Here is a 14,364-nt window from a genome sequence, read left to right as displayed (position 1 = left end):
GAAAAACAAATCTCTTAGATAAGTGATCGGTACTGTATGGCCTAATAGAATTATGTAGGCTATATATTTCTCAACAAGGTTGCCTACATGGGGCCTTAAAAAAATATTCAAGAAATAATCAGAAAACTGTTATATGATTTTCTTCATATTATATTTTAGTTTAGAAACAGATGACAATTATGAAATAATAGGGGCTATGCATTTGTACAGTACTTATTATTTAGCCAATAGTGAAGCTCTGTTACGGCTGAGGTGAAGTGGATCCTCTGTACCTGTGTGGATGATGAAGTGGGCCATACCAGGGAGCAGAGTCTAAGGTTCCGCTGGTTTTCACCAGAGCCCGCCACAAAGCAGGATGGACTTGCTGCTTCAGATGGCACCCAGGTCACTACCCCTGATACGACTCGCCCACACATGTGGCCGAGGTGTAACGTGGTACTGGATGGATGAGGCAACACGTAGTCAGGACAGGCAGGCGGCCAGGGCTGGTGGCACAATAGCAAGGTCAGGTCACGTAGCAAGAGGTCAGAGGGTAAGCAGCACAGGAGCAAGGTCAGGATACGTAGCAATAGGGTCTGATACACGGCAAAGCAAGACACAAACTGAACGCTTTATCTTAGGCTGATAAAGCACAAAGATCCGACAAGTGTCAAAAGGAAGTGCTTGTACTTATAGGGTCATGAAAAACAGGAACCAATTAAATGTGTACTGTCCCTTTAAATTTCACAGAGCTGGCGCGAGTGTGCCCTAGGAGGCGGGGACGTGCGCCGGCAAGCAGGAAGCGCACAGGGACAACAGGGAAGGTAGGACACAGTGGGCAGGCTGTGATTGCATTGCGGGATGCCACTCCCAGTATGGGTTATGCCGGGCGGCGGTGGATGAGTGCGTCCGCGGCCAGCATGTCTGACCGCTGCGTGCTGTCCAGGCCTATTACATGATGCTGCCGCTCAGCATATCACCAAGGAGGGAGCACAGTGTGACAGGATGGGTGACCGATTCCAATGGCACCAGGGGAAGTGGCGGAAGGTAAGTGAAAGTTTGTTATTTTTATTTTTATTCCAGCAGCCCAGGCATAAAGGATAAATGTGTTTCTCAGCTCAATTCCCGCCCTCCCAACAGGCTGAGTGATGGAGCTCCCTTTAGTAAAGCACAGCGGCAGTGTGAACATAACCTGATTGAACAGTTTGTTGAAATAAGTCACAGGACTTTTAATACAATATCAGACTGAAAGACTTTTCTCTTTTGTGAAGTTTAAAAAACTAAAAATAAGACATTGAAAATATGCCATTATCTGTAAATATGATTATAGGTATCAAAAAGGGGAAAGATCACATTATAAAATATGCTTCATGGGGGCTTTCTCTGCCTTTGTATTGTCAAAGCTGGTGTCTCACAATCTGCAGTCTCAGCTTTTTTTTGGGTGAAGAACAGTTTGGCATCATTTACAGTTTACTTTAGATGCTATGTCATCATGATATTTCTTATGTTTTAAACTTTTTTTGCTGCTATCATTTAGTTCATAATTGTGGACAAGCTTTTTGGGCTTTTAAGTGTACCCATGGCCATGCGTGATAAGAATCACTAACGTACCAATTTCTGTTTCATTATCAGCATGAATTTAGATGACTATTTCAGTCACAGGAAATGGTATGAAACCACACTGACTACAACATACAATTGTGAGATACTTTTATGTGGTGTCTGCTTGAAAGGACCCTTTATATCTTGTATCACAACAGATTAATATATTTTTTCATGGCAAATGCATGACTGTGCCACAAGCATGGGAAAATAGCTGGACAGTATTTAGGTTGTGTTTAGGTTGTGTTCTGTCACATTAACCTACGTCCTACAAAACCTTTTTTAGGAAAAGAACTTTAGGAAAAATAAACCTTGTGTCTTTGAAAGTGAGGATAAACACCATCATGCCATCACCATGATATGAATCTGGATAAAACTTCAAGTTACCAAGCATATACTCTGCTTTATTTATTTGTATATGTCTTGAGACCATCATAAGTACTACATGTGCTAAATTAACAAAAAAAATATATATATTTAAAATTTAAGGTTAAAGGAGTACTCCGGTGCTTACACATCTTATCCCCTATCCAAAGGATAGGGGATAAGATGCCTGATCGCGGGAGTCCCGCAACTGGGGAGGCCCGGGATCATGCACGGGGCACCCCGTTTGTAATCAGTCCCCGGAGCGTGTTCGCTCCGGGTCTGATTACCGGCGACCGCAGGGACGGCGGCGTGTGACGTCATGCCTCCGCCCCGTGTGACATCACGCTCCGCCCCTCAATGCAAGCCTACGGGAGGGGGCGTGATAGCTATCACGCCCCCTCCCGTAAGCTTGCATTGAGGGGCGGAGTATGACGTCACACTGGGGCGGAGGCGTGACGTCACACGCGAACACGGGGACTGATTACAAACGGGGTGCCCCGTGCATGATCCCGGGCATCCCCAGCTGCGGGACTCCCGCGATCAGGCATCTTATCCCCTATCCTTTGGATGGGGGATAAGATGTGTAAGCACCGGAGTACCCCTTTAATTAATCTTACCGTATATACTCGAGTATAAGCCGAGTTTTTCAGCACAATTTTTCGGCTTATACTCAAGTGAACTTTCCGTCTGTCAATCACTTCTCAGTGGTCTTCAACCTGTGGACCTGTAGATGTTGCAAAACTACAACTCCCAGCATACCCGGACAGCCATCGGCTGTCCAGGCATGCTGGGAGTTGTAGTTCTGAAACATCTGGAGGTCCGCAGGTTGAAGACCTCTGCCGGGCCTTCGTCATCATCCAGACCCCCCCTTTAGTTTTCCACTCACCTACCCTCGGTGGGAAGGAAGGGTGAGCTAGTCCGGGCCATCTATGGTGCAGGGACCGCCCAGTGGGGAGGGTTAGTCGTTTCGGGCTGGACAGCTTCACCAAGAGGCCCTCTTCTCCGCTCAGGGCCGGCCCCAGACTAGTGACGTTGCCTTGATGTCATCGCACAGGGACGTCCCTGCGCATGAATGTCCCTATGCGTCGTCGTCAAGGCAACTTCACTAGTCCGGGGCCAGCCCGGAGAGGAGAAGAGGGCCTCCCGGTGAAGATGGACAGCCCAGAACGACTAACCCTCCCCACCGCACATGCTGGGAGTTGTAGTTTTGCAACATCTGGAGGTCTGCAGGTTGAAGACCACTGATTGAAGGGATTGACAGGCGGTGATGATGAAGGGGGGGATGATGACGAGGGGGATGATGACAGGGTGATGATGATGGGGGTCTGGATGATGACAGGGTGATGATGACGGGGGTGTTAATGATGGGGGTCTGGATGATGACAGGGGGGATGATGTATTTCCCTAGGCTTATAGTCGAGTCAATAACTTTTCCTGGGTTTTTGGGTTGAAATTTGGGGCCTCGGCTTATATTCGGGTCGGCTTATGCTCGAGTATATACAGTAATTCATAAATTGTTAAAATGATCTGTTATCAGGGTTGGCTACTGTATATTTACATGTACATCTTTAAAATCATTTTTCAATATTTTACCTTACAATGATCATTCATAGATGCATACGTATATACTAAATTTATTATTAATTATAACACAACTTTATTTCCAATTTGCAGATTGCACGCAGAATCTACACAGAAGTCTACCGCATCTTTCAAATGAGGTATACATTTATTTGTGCTATTACCTGACAGTCTATTAATAAAATGTGAACAGGTTCCCTTGAAGTTTTTGTTGCTTTTCAAAGAACTGGACAAGTTGGCTGGCATGATTTATACTTTTTTTTTTTTACATGTGATTTACAATGGTTACTTATAGAGATGGGTGACTCAGTGTTAGGGTATGTTCATCTGAGGCACATAAACTGCAGATTTGTATACTTAAGCTTAGCCCGGCCTCTATCACTTAGAAGTAAAACATAATTTTATGACTTTGCAAACAGCTAAGAGACAGGTATCATTTGTTTTATCTTCTTGTAAGCTATCTGCCCAAGTCTGCAGCTCTCAGCATGATATAGAGCTGACAGATTCCCTTTACAGCAACAGTGGCAGGATAAGACTTCAAGGTGTGATGGGATTCAATGGCGCTGAGCAGGAGCAGTCACGTCAGGTAAGATGGAGGATGGCTTTTAATAAAGCCATCCTCCATCTTACCTGACGTGTCTGCTCCTGCTCAGCGCTATTGAATCCCATCACACCTTGAAGTCTTATCCTGCCATTGTCTCGCTTGGATGGGAAGGCTGCAGACTGGACTTGTCTCTCACTCACTCTGACCACTGTTGTGTGTGAGTTTACACAACCGCTCATGGTAATGGTATTTCCTATTATACCTGTGGATCCCCTACCTTGCGGTATTACGCTATGGAGCGCTCTTTCCTTCTTTTTTTATATTTACAGTAACAGTGACCTCTTACTACCCCTTCACAATAAAAGTGTCCCCTTACTGCCCCTGCACAGCATTACTACCCCTCTTGGTGCTTTTTTCAAAGTAATAATGTCCAAACACAGAAATAATGTCCCCTTGGTGCCATTTTCACATTAATTATGCTCCCTTACTGCCCCTGCACTGTAAGCGACACGGTATAGGAAGAAAGAAGACAAAGATGTCACTGCAGCATACTGGTTTGCATCAAGTCTTGCAGGCAGCAGGTGTGAAGTTACTTGAGGGGAGAACACAACTAGGAAGTGCCTGTGCGGGGGTCAGGTCACGTAGCTGCACTGTATGCACCCGGCCACAGCAGACACAAAGCAGGGAGGGGTAAAGAGAAAGAAGGAACTCCGCAGTTATTGACAATTTTCCATTTGCCCCCCCCCCCCCCCCAAAACCACCCCCAACATCCATGCAAGGAACAGTTCAAAATGGAGCAAGTCCCCTAAACTTAACGAATCTAACAAACTGGTGTACATGTACTACAGTGCAGGCAGCCACAAGATATTGCACATGTATGTAAATTAAGAAACAATCTTCTATTGGTGTTACCCCAAGTGGATGTGGCCATATGGTTTTACAGAGCTAATTTCTTTGAGGGTGAACTACTAAGTTGTTGTCACGTTTTTTTTTTTTTTTTAGGGAAAGTCTGGTGACAAATTCTACTCTTAATAATATGTTTGATATTCCAGCAAAATCTGAATTCAAATATTCTCATATCCGTATAAGATCAGTGGAATAGCTGATAAGACCAGAATTATTGCTCTTTAATTGAAAAGCTTTATTTCAAAAGTCATCAAATGCTGTTATTGCTGGAAGCTGTTCATATACCTTTTTAATCATACATATGCAAGATCTCTTCTGTCATCTTCTGAAGCTTTCCTGAAAGGAATCCATGTCACTACTGAATTGTAAAATCCGCCTCATGAATGTTTGGGCAGAACGCTTGTCTCTCTTAGATGTCTGTGTGACAACAGCCTAAAGAGATTGGTCATAATGGGCAATGGCTCTTTTAAAATTAACAGAAGTCTCAAGGAACTTTGATGTAAAGAGCTGAAAATATTAATTACTTAGAATTAAATACTGATGTAAAGTCTATACAGTGAGGCTGGTCCTTATGGTTGCACTTTATATCACTTGATATTAGTACACCTTTTCTGGCAGCTTCTTCAGTATACCCTATATACACCAATGATTAGGAGTTTCTCATAATTTTCTGAAGTAATGTTAGGCTAAGTAAACACTGATGTTGTGCTCCCACCCATCCAGGGACTGTTTGGCTCTTTTTCTTATTGCGCCCAAAGGACCCACAGCCGGGTCCCATTGCTGGATCCCTATGGATCCCATTGACTTAAATGGGGTCTGTCAGTTGTCGTAAGAACATAAAGATAAGACCACGTCTTCTTAGGCATGGACCATCTTTATTTAGTACAACATCATACAAGATGGGATATATGCTTTAATTATTTATTGTTGTCCTTAGTGGGATTTGAACCCAAGTCCCTAGCACTGCAAGGCAGCAGTGCTAACGACTGAGCCACCATGTTGCCCTTAATAATAACACTTTATTTATTTATTGTTGTCCTTAGTGGGATTTGAACCCAAGTCCCCAGCACTGCAAGTGCAGGACTAATGGCATACAAGTGCAGGAGTCAAGGGCGCTAATAACATACACAGGTGCGACAGCTGTTTCGTAAGCATGTGCATACCACAGGTCTGACGGAGAATGCGCAGCTGTTGTGTTTGTGTACATTATAGGTGTCCACGCCTCCTGCACTTGTATGCTGTATCCAACATCTTGCTCTATGATGTGGTCCTGAATAAAGATGGTCCATGCATAAGAAGACGTGGTGAGTGCTACCTGCTATCTTTTAGTTCATACATTTATGTCAAGTGTTATGTGCAATATTGGGCTGAGCACCCCAGATTCATCTACCAACCATTTAGCTACTGCATCAGTTGTACTGACTATAGCAGTAGAGTGGGACATAACAGGGAATTTTTTTTGAAAGGCCTGCTGTGCTTTTTCCATTTTGAAAGTCCTGCACAGAAACAGCAAAGGTTCAAGAAATAAACTTTATATAGTCCCTAGTTAACTATATTGACCCTATTATAACCAATGGACCTGCTAGTACACTGCTGTATATGTTAGCATAGCTTTTTGACAAATTGCCAATATATACCAGTGATGTGTGAGCTTTTCCTTGTTATGAGCTGTGCACCTATCATATCTTGGAGAAATCTAGAATTTAGCTTACAGCTCCTGAGGTAAGAATGCTTGATAAAGAAGCACTCTGGGAATTTGTTTTTGCGTATATAGTACAGCATAGACTATTATTAGAGAATAATGTAGAGGTTCTTGTGTATGCATTGTGCTTACCTATTTTAGCTCATGTGGCAGGCATGGGATGTCAGCCATACTGATCTCCTAAGGCTTCTTACATTTTCTTTGAATACTCTGGCTATGCAGAGAGGGGGTGGAGTCTCATCAATGCACTTTCCCAAATGAGATCTCCTGGCAGCTTTACATTATGTGTAGTTTTAATTCTTTTTATTTATTCACAGTGCATGTTTAGTTAAATATTAGTGGAGAAAGTGATTTGATATAAAATCACAGTTAAGATGTTTTATAAAGATTCACACATATTATGTTTTACTGTGCTGCTTTGATTTTCAAAATCACAGTAAAAAAATGACAAGTGTTTACTCTGATTTACACAATTATAGTAAAATTGCACAATGTTTGCTACAATTTTGGGAAGATTCTGGCAAAAACAGGAAAAAGCTATAAAAACAGTGTGTGAATACCACCTCAGGGAAAATGTATAACTCCTATATATTCTAATTCCATCGCACAAAAATTATACAGATAATGCTAGGAGAGGAGGGGTGAGGAGGTTTTTGGAAGCTGTGAAGAACGATCTGAAAATTCTCAGGAAGCCAGCTGACCAAGGACAGACTTCTTAGTATTATTTTTTTATATTGGGAAATGTAATGGGAAGTTTCTTATTGTCTATGGCATATTAGTAAGCAACCCCGCTGTGTTTTTATTTGTAGAGCAGAGGTGGCCAATGGTTACCTAGTTATACTCTATGGCGGTGTTTCACAAGTGAGGTCCTCAAGTTCCCCCAACATGTCATGTTTTTACGATTTCCTTAGTCTTTCACAGGCGATATAATTATGGTCATCCTGTAGACATGACCTGTTGGGGGAATTTGAAGGCCGCGCTTGGTAAACACTGCTCTATGGAATATAGGAATGGAATCACTGTCCCTCCCATCATCAGGATATGCAAATGACACTGATCAAGTAAGCAGATTAAGATAAAAGATATAATGGAGATTGTCCACTTAAAAATATGGAACACAGAATGAATGCTTTGGTATGAAAGCCCAGCAATTCTTATTAAACAAAACAGTTAACATATGCCAGCTTCTTCAATAGCACTGAAACATTTCCACATTGGGTACATGTAATGGGCCTACGCTTCTGTGTAATATCTGTGAAGATATGGTTATGTCCAATAAGATATTAACCACATTTAATTTCATCTTTATGTTGATATTACAATAATTACTATAGACAGAAAACTGTGAACTATTCGATTCCATTTAATTAACTCATTTTCCTATAAATTTTGATCATTTTGTGGAGTTGACTTAATGCATGTCACACAGACTAGACTTTGCTCCTTAACGCTTTATTTTCATATATTTAGTGATGAGCAGTATTTTTTATGAACAGTATAATGGGATTTTTTATTTATTTCACATATTAGCCATCTTTAATGCAGCAAAAATTAGGTTTTGACTAGGTACCAAAGCAGAACCGGTATCGCTTTAAGTGTTATATAGTAAAAATGGGCAGAAAAACTCATTAATGTCCTGTTTCTTTTCTAATAAGTCTAACCAAAGAAACACAACAAGATATTCTCTTTTTTTTCTTCTATGTAGAACAATACGAAATCTAATAACATGGTATCTGTCATACCAAATAACCCTTTTTTTTTTTTTTTTTTTTACTGTGTCCCCTTCTCTAGTATATTAGCCCATATTGAGCCGTTTGTTTAGCACTTGACCGACCATAGAGTGCTTCACATAGTATTAACCCATAACTGACCAAATTTATAGGAAGGCTATGGTGATGTTTCCCACCCCTCAACATATATGTTGGTTAGTTTTTTATTTATATTACATAACCAACGACACACCTGCTTCAACATAGCACCATGGGATTGAAAATAACTACAACCCCATTTAAACATACTTTTAAGGAAGGGTGAGTGGGAAAGTTTATTGTTAGACAATGTCACACTGGAAAGAGAGAAGGACAAAGGGGCTTACCCCATAGAGGGAAAAGCAGAGCTCCCCTTCCCAGATAGCCAGGGGGGCAGAACAGTATAAAACAATATTGCCAATTTATGTGACCTCTTTGTTTTGTCCTGGTGTCCTTGTCATCTTGCTTGTTAGTCTGTGTATGCAAGCTTGGGGATTGTAGAAAAGTGTGTGCTCTGTTGTATTACAACATTAGGGTCACAGTATAGAGAGGAAACCAGGAATTAATCAGATCCATGGGTGAAAAGAACAGTACAGTGATTTTATCTAGAAAACAGCACATTTATACTCCTTTAAATATATATGTATGTAGTACACAGCTGGTTTTGCTTACTTTGCTTTGTAAAAAAAAAAAAAAAACATTTAAAGGGGTTTTTCGGGAATATATTATTGATAATCTATCCAGTGCATAGGCCATCAAAGGTTTATCAGTTGGCTGCTGACAACTTGCCACACTGTTGTAGTGGCTGTGCCAGGGTACTGCAGCCTCAGCTACTACTGAAGTATGTAGGGGCTAAGACTACAACAACGCAGAGCCATCACTTCAAGGAATACAAAGCCCCAACTGCTCCCTGCCCTGTATTTTGTGAAGTACAAGCACCAAACTGCTGATCGGCAGGGATGCTGAGTGTTGACATCCCACCGATAAGCTAGTGATAGCCATCTTTTGGATAGGCTATCAATTGTATATTCCTGAAAAACCCATTTAAAGGGGTACTCCGCCCCTAGACATCTTATCCCCCATCTAAAGGATAGGGGATAAGATGTCTAATCGCAGGGGTTCCGCCGTTGGGGACCCCCAGGATCTCGGCTTCGGCACCCCGCTGTAATCACTGCATAGAGCAGACTCACTCTGTGCGTAATGACGGGCGATACAGGGGGTGGAGCATTGTGATGTCACAGCTCCGCCCCCTCGTGACATCACAGGCTGCCCCCTTAATGCAAGTCTATTGGAGGGGGCATGGTGGCCGTCATGCCTCCTCCCATAGACTTGCATTAAGGGGCAGGCAGTGACATCACGTCACAATGCTCCGGCCCCTGTATCACCCACACAGAGCAAGTTTCCTCTGTGCAGTGATGACAGCAGGGTGTTGCAGCCGAGATCCCGGGGGCCCCCAGTGGTGGGACCCCTTCGATCAGACATCTTATCACCTAAGATGTCTAGGGGCGGAGAACACCTTTAATGTCATAAACATCCCACCGCTATGACATCAGTGCTGTTGATCAATGCTTTACTTGTTAAATGCTTGAGACCAAATTGTCAGTTGAATCCAATATATGTGATACATTTTAAGTTAAAGCAGTAGTCAAAGTTTTGACCTTTTTTCTGTTCACTAGCATTAGCCATTTTTGCAAAAGTAACAAGAGTAAGCACAGCCATATTGACTGTCACTTTTTGACTTAGCTTCTCGGCAATTGTTCCCATAAACTATCACTTTATTTATAGAACTCGATGACGCAGTTTGTCACCAGTTTCATCATTTATTGTTTGCCACTTTGCTTTGTCATATTGTCTGAGCATGCATTGAGCACTTCTTTTAGCTCCACAAGCTGTCAGTTCTTCTTTTATTTCTGAAAGAGTCATGTGTTTTATCATGATAGAAAAAAGTTACTTGGGCACTTTATTGGCCAGGCTCTTTACAATAACATTTATGTGATGCTTACATTGCCTAGGAATTTGCATGTAGCGAGCCAAATGTTGATTGAGAATGACCTTGAATATCTCTTAAAAATATTACCATTTCAAACAGTTTTCGCAAACTAAACAGAATGTAAATGTTCAACATGATCTGTAGGCAGATTGTCATATCATTTCAAGTGAAATGCTCATGGCCGGCTACCAGGAGGTTTTAGGTTGTCATAGTAAACCTCAGGCGTAAAATGATGAAGCTGCAACGTGGAGTTCAATGTTAAGCTTTTCATGAAAACCACCTTCCATTTTATTTGTGTTATTGGGCACTGGTTATAGATATACATGGGTAAGATACATTTTGTGGCCCACAGCAAAGGTTCTGATGGTAACGTTGTTCTGAATAATGCACAAACATGTATCTACTATTCAACTTTGTATCTGATTCTGTAATACAGTAACTCCTGACTACTATTACATTTTACTTCTACGTAGTATATTACACCATAATAAAAGGGTAATTCTTACAAGCAATGGGATAGCACTAGATAAACATAACCTGTTGGGGACGAAGGGCGTTTGCATACGCCCTTGCGTCCTGGTACTTAAGGACGAAGGGCTTATCCATACGGCTGTGGGAATTTTGGTCCCTGCCGCACGCCGGGCGGGGACCGGACCGGGGTGCCTGCTGATATCTATCAGCAGGCACCCCGTGCAAATGCCCAGGGGGGTCATTAGACCCCCCATGTTGGCGATCGGCGCAAATCGCAAGTGAATTCACACTTGCGATTTGCGCCGATTCCGGGTCATTACGGGTCTATGGTGACCCGGTGACCCGTAATAGAAGGGGGATCGCGGTTGTCTAAGATAACTATGATCCCCCTGAAGGCATAGGAGTGAGGTGGCAGGGGTGCCACCCCTCCTATACCTGCTATTGGTGGTCTAGACGCAACCACCAATAGCAGATCGGGGGCAGAGGGGTTTACTTTCGTTTTCCCCGTCCTGCCCACCCACAATAGGCGGGGCAGAACGGGGAAACGAAGGGGACCGAACGCCGAAGGTCCACTTAACCCTCCGGAGACTGCGGGCGACGGTGATCGGCGGGCGGCGACGGAGATCGGCGGGCCGCGACGTCGTGCGGCAAAAGAGGACGGCTCCCTGGATCCTACGGAAGCCGGTAAGTTGCCTAGCAACATCAGGAGGGCTACAGACTGAGACTGTAGCCCTCCAGATGTTGCAAAACTACAACTCCCAGCATGCCCAGACAGCTGTTTGTGCATGCTGGAATATGTAGTTTTGCAACAGCTGGAGGGCTGCAGTTTCAGACCACTATACAGTGGTCTCTAAACTGTATCCCTCCAGATCTTGCAAAACTACAACTCCTAGCATGCTCAAACAGCTTTTTGCTGTCTGGGCATGCTGGGATTTGTAGTTTTGCAACATCTGGAGGGTCATAGTTTGGAGATCACTGTGCAGTGGTCTATAATCTGTAGCCCTCCAGATGTTGCAAAACTGCAAATCCCAGCATGCTCAAACAGCAAACAGCTGTCTCAGAATGCTGGGAGTTGTAGTTGCGTAACCTCCAGCTGTTGCATAACTATATCTCCCAGCATGCCCTTCGGCGATTAGTACATGTTGGGAGTTGTAGTTTTGCAACAGCTGGAGGAACACTGGTTGGAAAATTTTGAGTTAAGTACCAGAACCTAACTGAAGGTTTTCCAACCAGTGTGCCTCCAGCTGTTGCAAAAGTACAACTCCCAGCATGCACGGTATGTCAGTACATGCTGGGGATTGTAGTTTTGCAACAGCTGGAGGCACACTGGTTGGAAAATACTGAGTTAGGTAACAGAACTTAACTGAAGGTTTTCCAACCAGTGTGCCTCCAGCTGTTGCAAAAGTACAACTCCCAGCATGCACGGTCTGTCAGTACATGCTGGGAGCTGTGGTTTTGAAACAGCTGGAGGTGTGCCCCCCCCCCATGTGAACGTACAGCGTACATTCACACAGGCAGGTTTTCAGTATGTTTCCTGCTTCAATTTTGGTCTGCGGCAAATTTTTTGCCGCAGCTTAAACTCCTAGCGGGAAACTCACCGTAACCCGCCAGTGCGAATGTACCCTAAAAACCACTACACTACACTAACCCAAAATAAAGGGTATAACACTACATATACACCCCCTTACACTGTCCCCCCCCCCAATAAAAATGAAAAACGTATTGTATGGCAGTGTTTCCAAAACGGAGCCTCCAGCTGTTGCAAAACAACAACTCCCAGCATTTCTGGACAGCCACTGACTGTCCAGGCATGCTAGGAGTTAAGCAACAGCTGGAGGCACCCTGTTTGGGAATCACTGACGTAGAATACCCCTATGTCCACCCCTATGCAATTCCTAATTTAGTCCTCAAATGCGCATGGCGCTCTCTCATTTTGGAGCCCTGTCGTATTTCAAGGAAACAGTTTAGGGCCACATATGGGATATTTCCGTAATCGGGAGAAATTGCACTACACATTTTGGGGGGCTTTTTCTCCTTTTACCCCTTATGAAAAGGAAAAGTTGGGGGCTACACCAGCCTGTTATTGTAAAAAAAAAATGTTTACACTAACATGCTGGTGTTGCCCCATACTTTTTATTTTCACAAGCAGTAAAAGGAAAAAAAAAAACCCCGAAATTAGTAACGCAATTTCTCCTGAGTACGGAATTACCCCATATGTGGACGTTAAATGCTCTGCGGCACACGACAAGGCTCAGGAGTGAGAGCGCACCATGTACATTTGAGGCCTAAATTGGTGATTTGCACAGGGGTGGCTGATTTTACAGTGGTTCTTACATAAACGCAAAAACATAAATACCCACATGTGACTCCATTTTGGAAACTACATCCCCCACGGAGTGTATAGTGAGCTTTAACACCCCACAGGTGTTTGATGAATTTTCATTAAATTTTGATGGGAAAATGAAAACAAAAAATGTTTTCACTAAAATGCTGGTGTTACCCTAAATTTTTCATTTTCACAAGGGAAAATATGAAAAAAGCCCCCCACAATTTGTAACCCCATTTCTTCTGAGTAAGAACATACCCCATATGTGGATGTAAAGTGCTCGGCGGGCGCTCTACAATGCTCAGAAGAGAAGGAGCGCCATTGGGATTTTGAAAAGAAAATGTGTCTGGAATTGAAGGCCACATGAGTTTACAAAGCCCCCATAGTGCCAGAACAATGGACCCCCCCACATGTGACCCCATTTTGGAAACTACACCCCTCATGTAGTGTATTAAGGGGTACAGTGAGCATTTACGCCCCACAGGTGTCTGACAGATTTTTGGAACAGTGGTCCGTGAAAATGAAAAATTTAATTTTTCATTTGCACAGTCCACTGTTCCAAAGATCTGTCAAATGTCACTGGGGTGTAAATACTCACTGCACCCCTTATTAAATTCTGTGAGGGGTGTAGTTTCCAAAATGGGGTCACATGTGGGGGGTCCACTGTTCTTGCACCACAGGGGGCTTTGTAAACGCATATGGCCCCTGACTACCATTCCAGACGAATTCTCTTTCCAAAAGCTCAATGGCGCTCCTTTTCTTCTGAGCATTGTAGTTCTCCCGCAGAGCATTTTACGTCCTAACATGGGGTATTTCCATACTCAGAAGAGATGCGGTTACAAATTTTGGGGGGCATTCTCTCCCATAACCTTTTGTAAAAATGGTAAATTTGGGGGGAAAAACTGCACTTTAGTGAAAATTTTTTTTTTTCATTTACACATCCGATTTTAACGAAAAGTCGTCAAACACCTGCGTGGTGTTAAGGCTCACTGGACCCCTTGTTACGTGCCTTGAGGGGTGTAGTTTCCAAAATGGTATGCCATGTGGGGTTTTCTGCTGTTCTGGCACCATAGGGGCTTCCTAAATGTGACATGCCCCCCAAAAACCATTTCAGCAAAATTCACTCTCCAAAATCCCATTGTTGCTCCT

General features: G+C 43.2%; 1 protein-coding gene across 4 annotated transcripts in view; it reads left to right on the top strand.

The window, feature by feature from the left end:
• Positions 1-14,364, top strand: part of THRB (thyroid hormone receptor beta) — a 485,968-nt gene that overhangs the window by 246,286 nt on the left and 225,318 nt on the right. For 3 of the 4 annotated variants that reach the window (XM_056519989.1, XM_056519980.1, XM_056519981.1), the window contains exon 3: positions 3,622-3,668. The exons of the other annotated variant lie outside the window; for it this stretch is intronic. The gene's annotated coding sequence lies outside the window, so the exon portion shown is untranslated. The remainder of the gene's footprint in view (positions 1-3,621; positions 3,669-14,364) is intronic. 4 annotated transcript variants of the gene reach the window in all.

The sequence above is a fragment of the Hyla sarda genome, chromosome 5 (assembly GCF_029499605.1).
Source record: "Hyla sarda isolate aHylSar1 chromosome 5, aHylSar1.hap1, whole genome shotgun sequence".
NCBI lineage: Eukaryota > Metazoa > Chordata > Amphibia > Anura > Hylidae > Hyla > Hyla sarda.
Note: the sequence above shows the minus strand (reverse complement) of the source record. Positions and strands in the feature narration are given on the sequence as shown.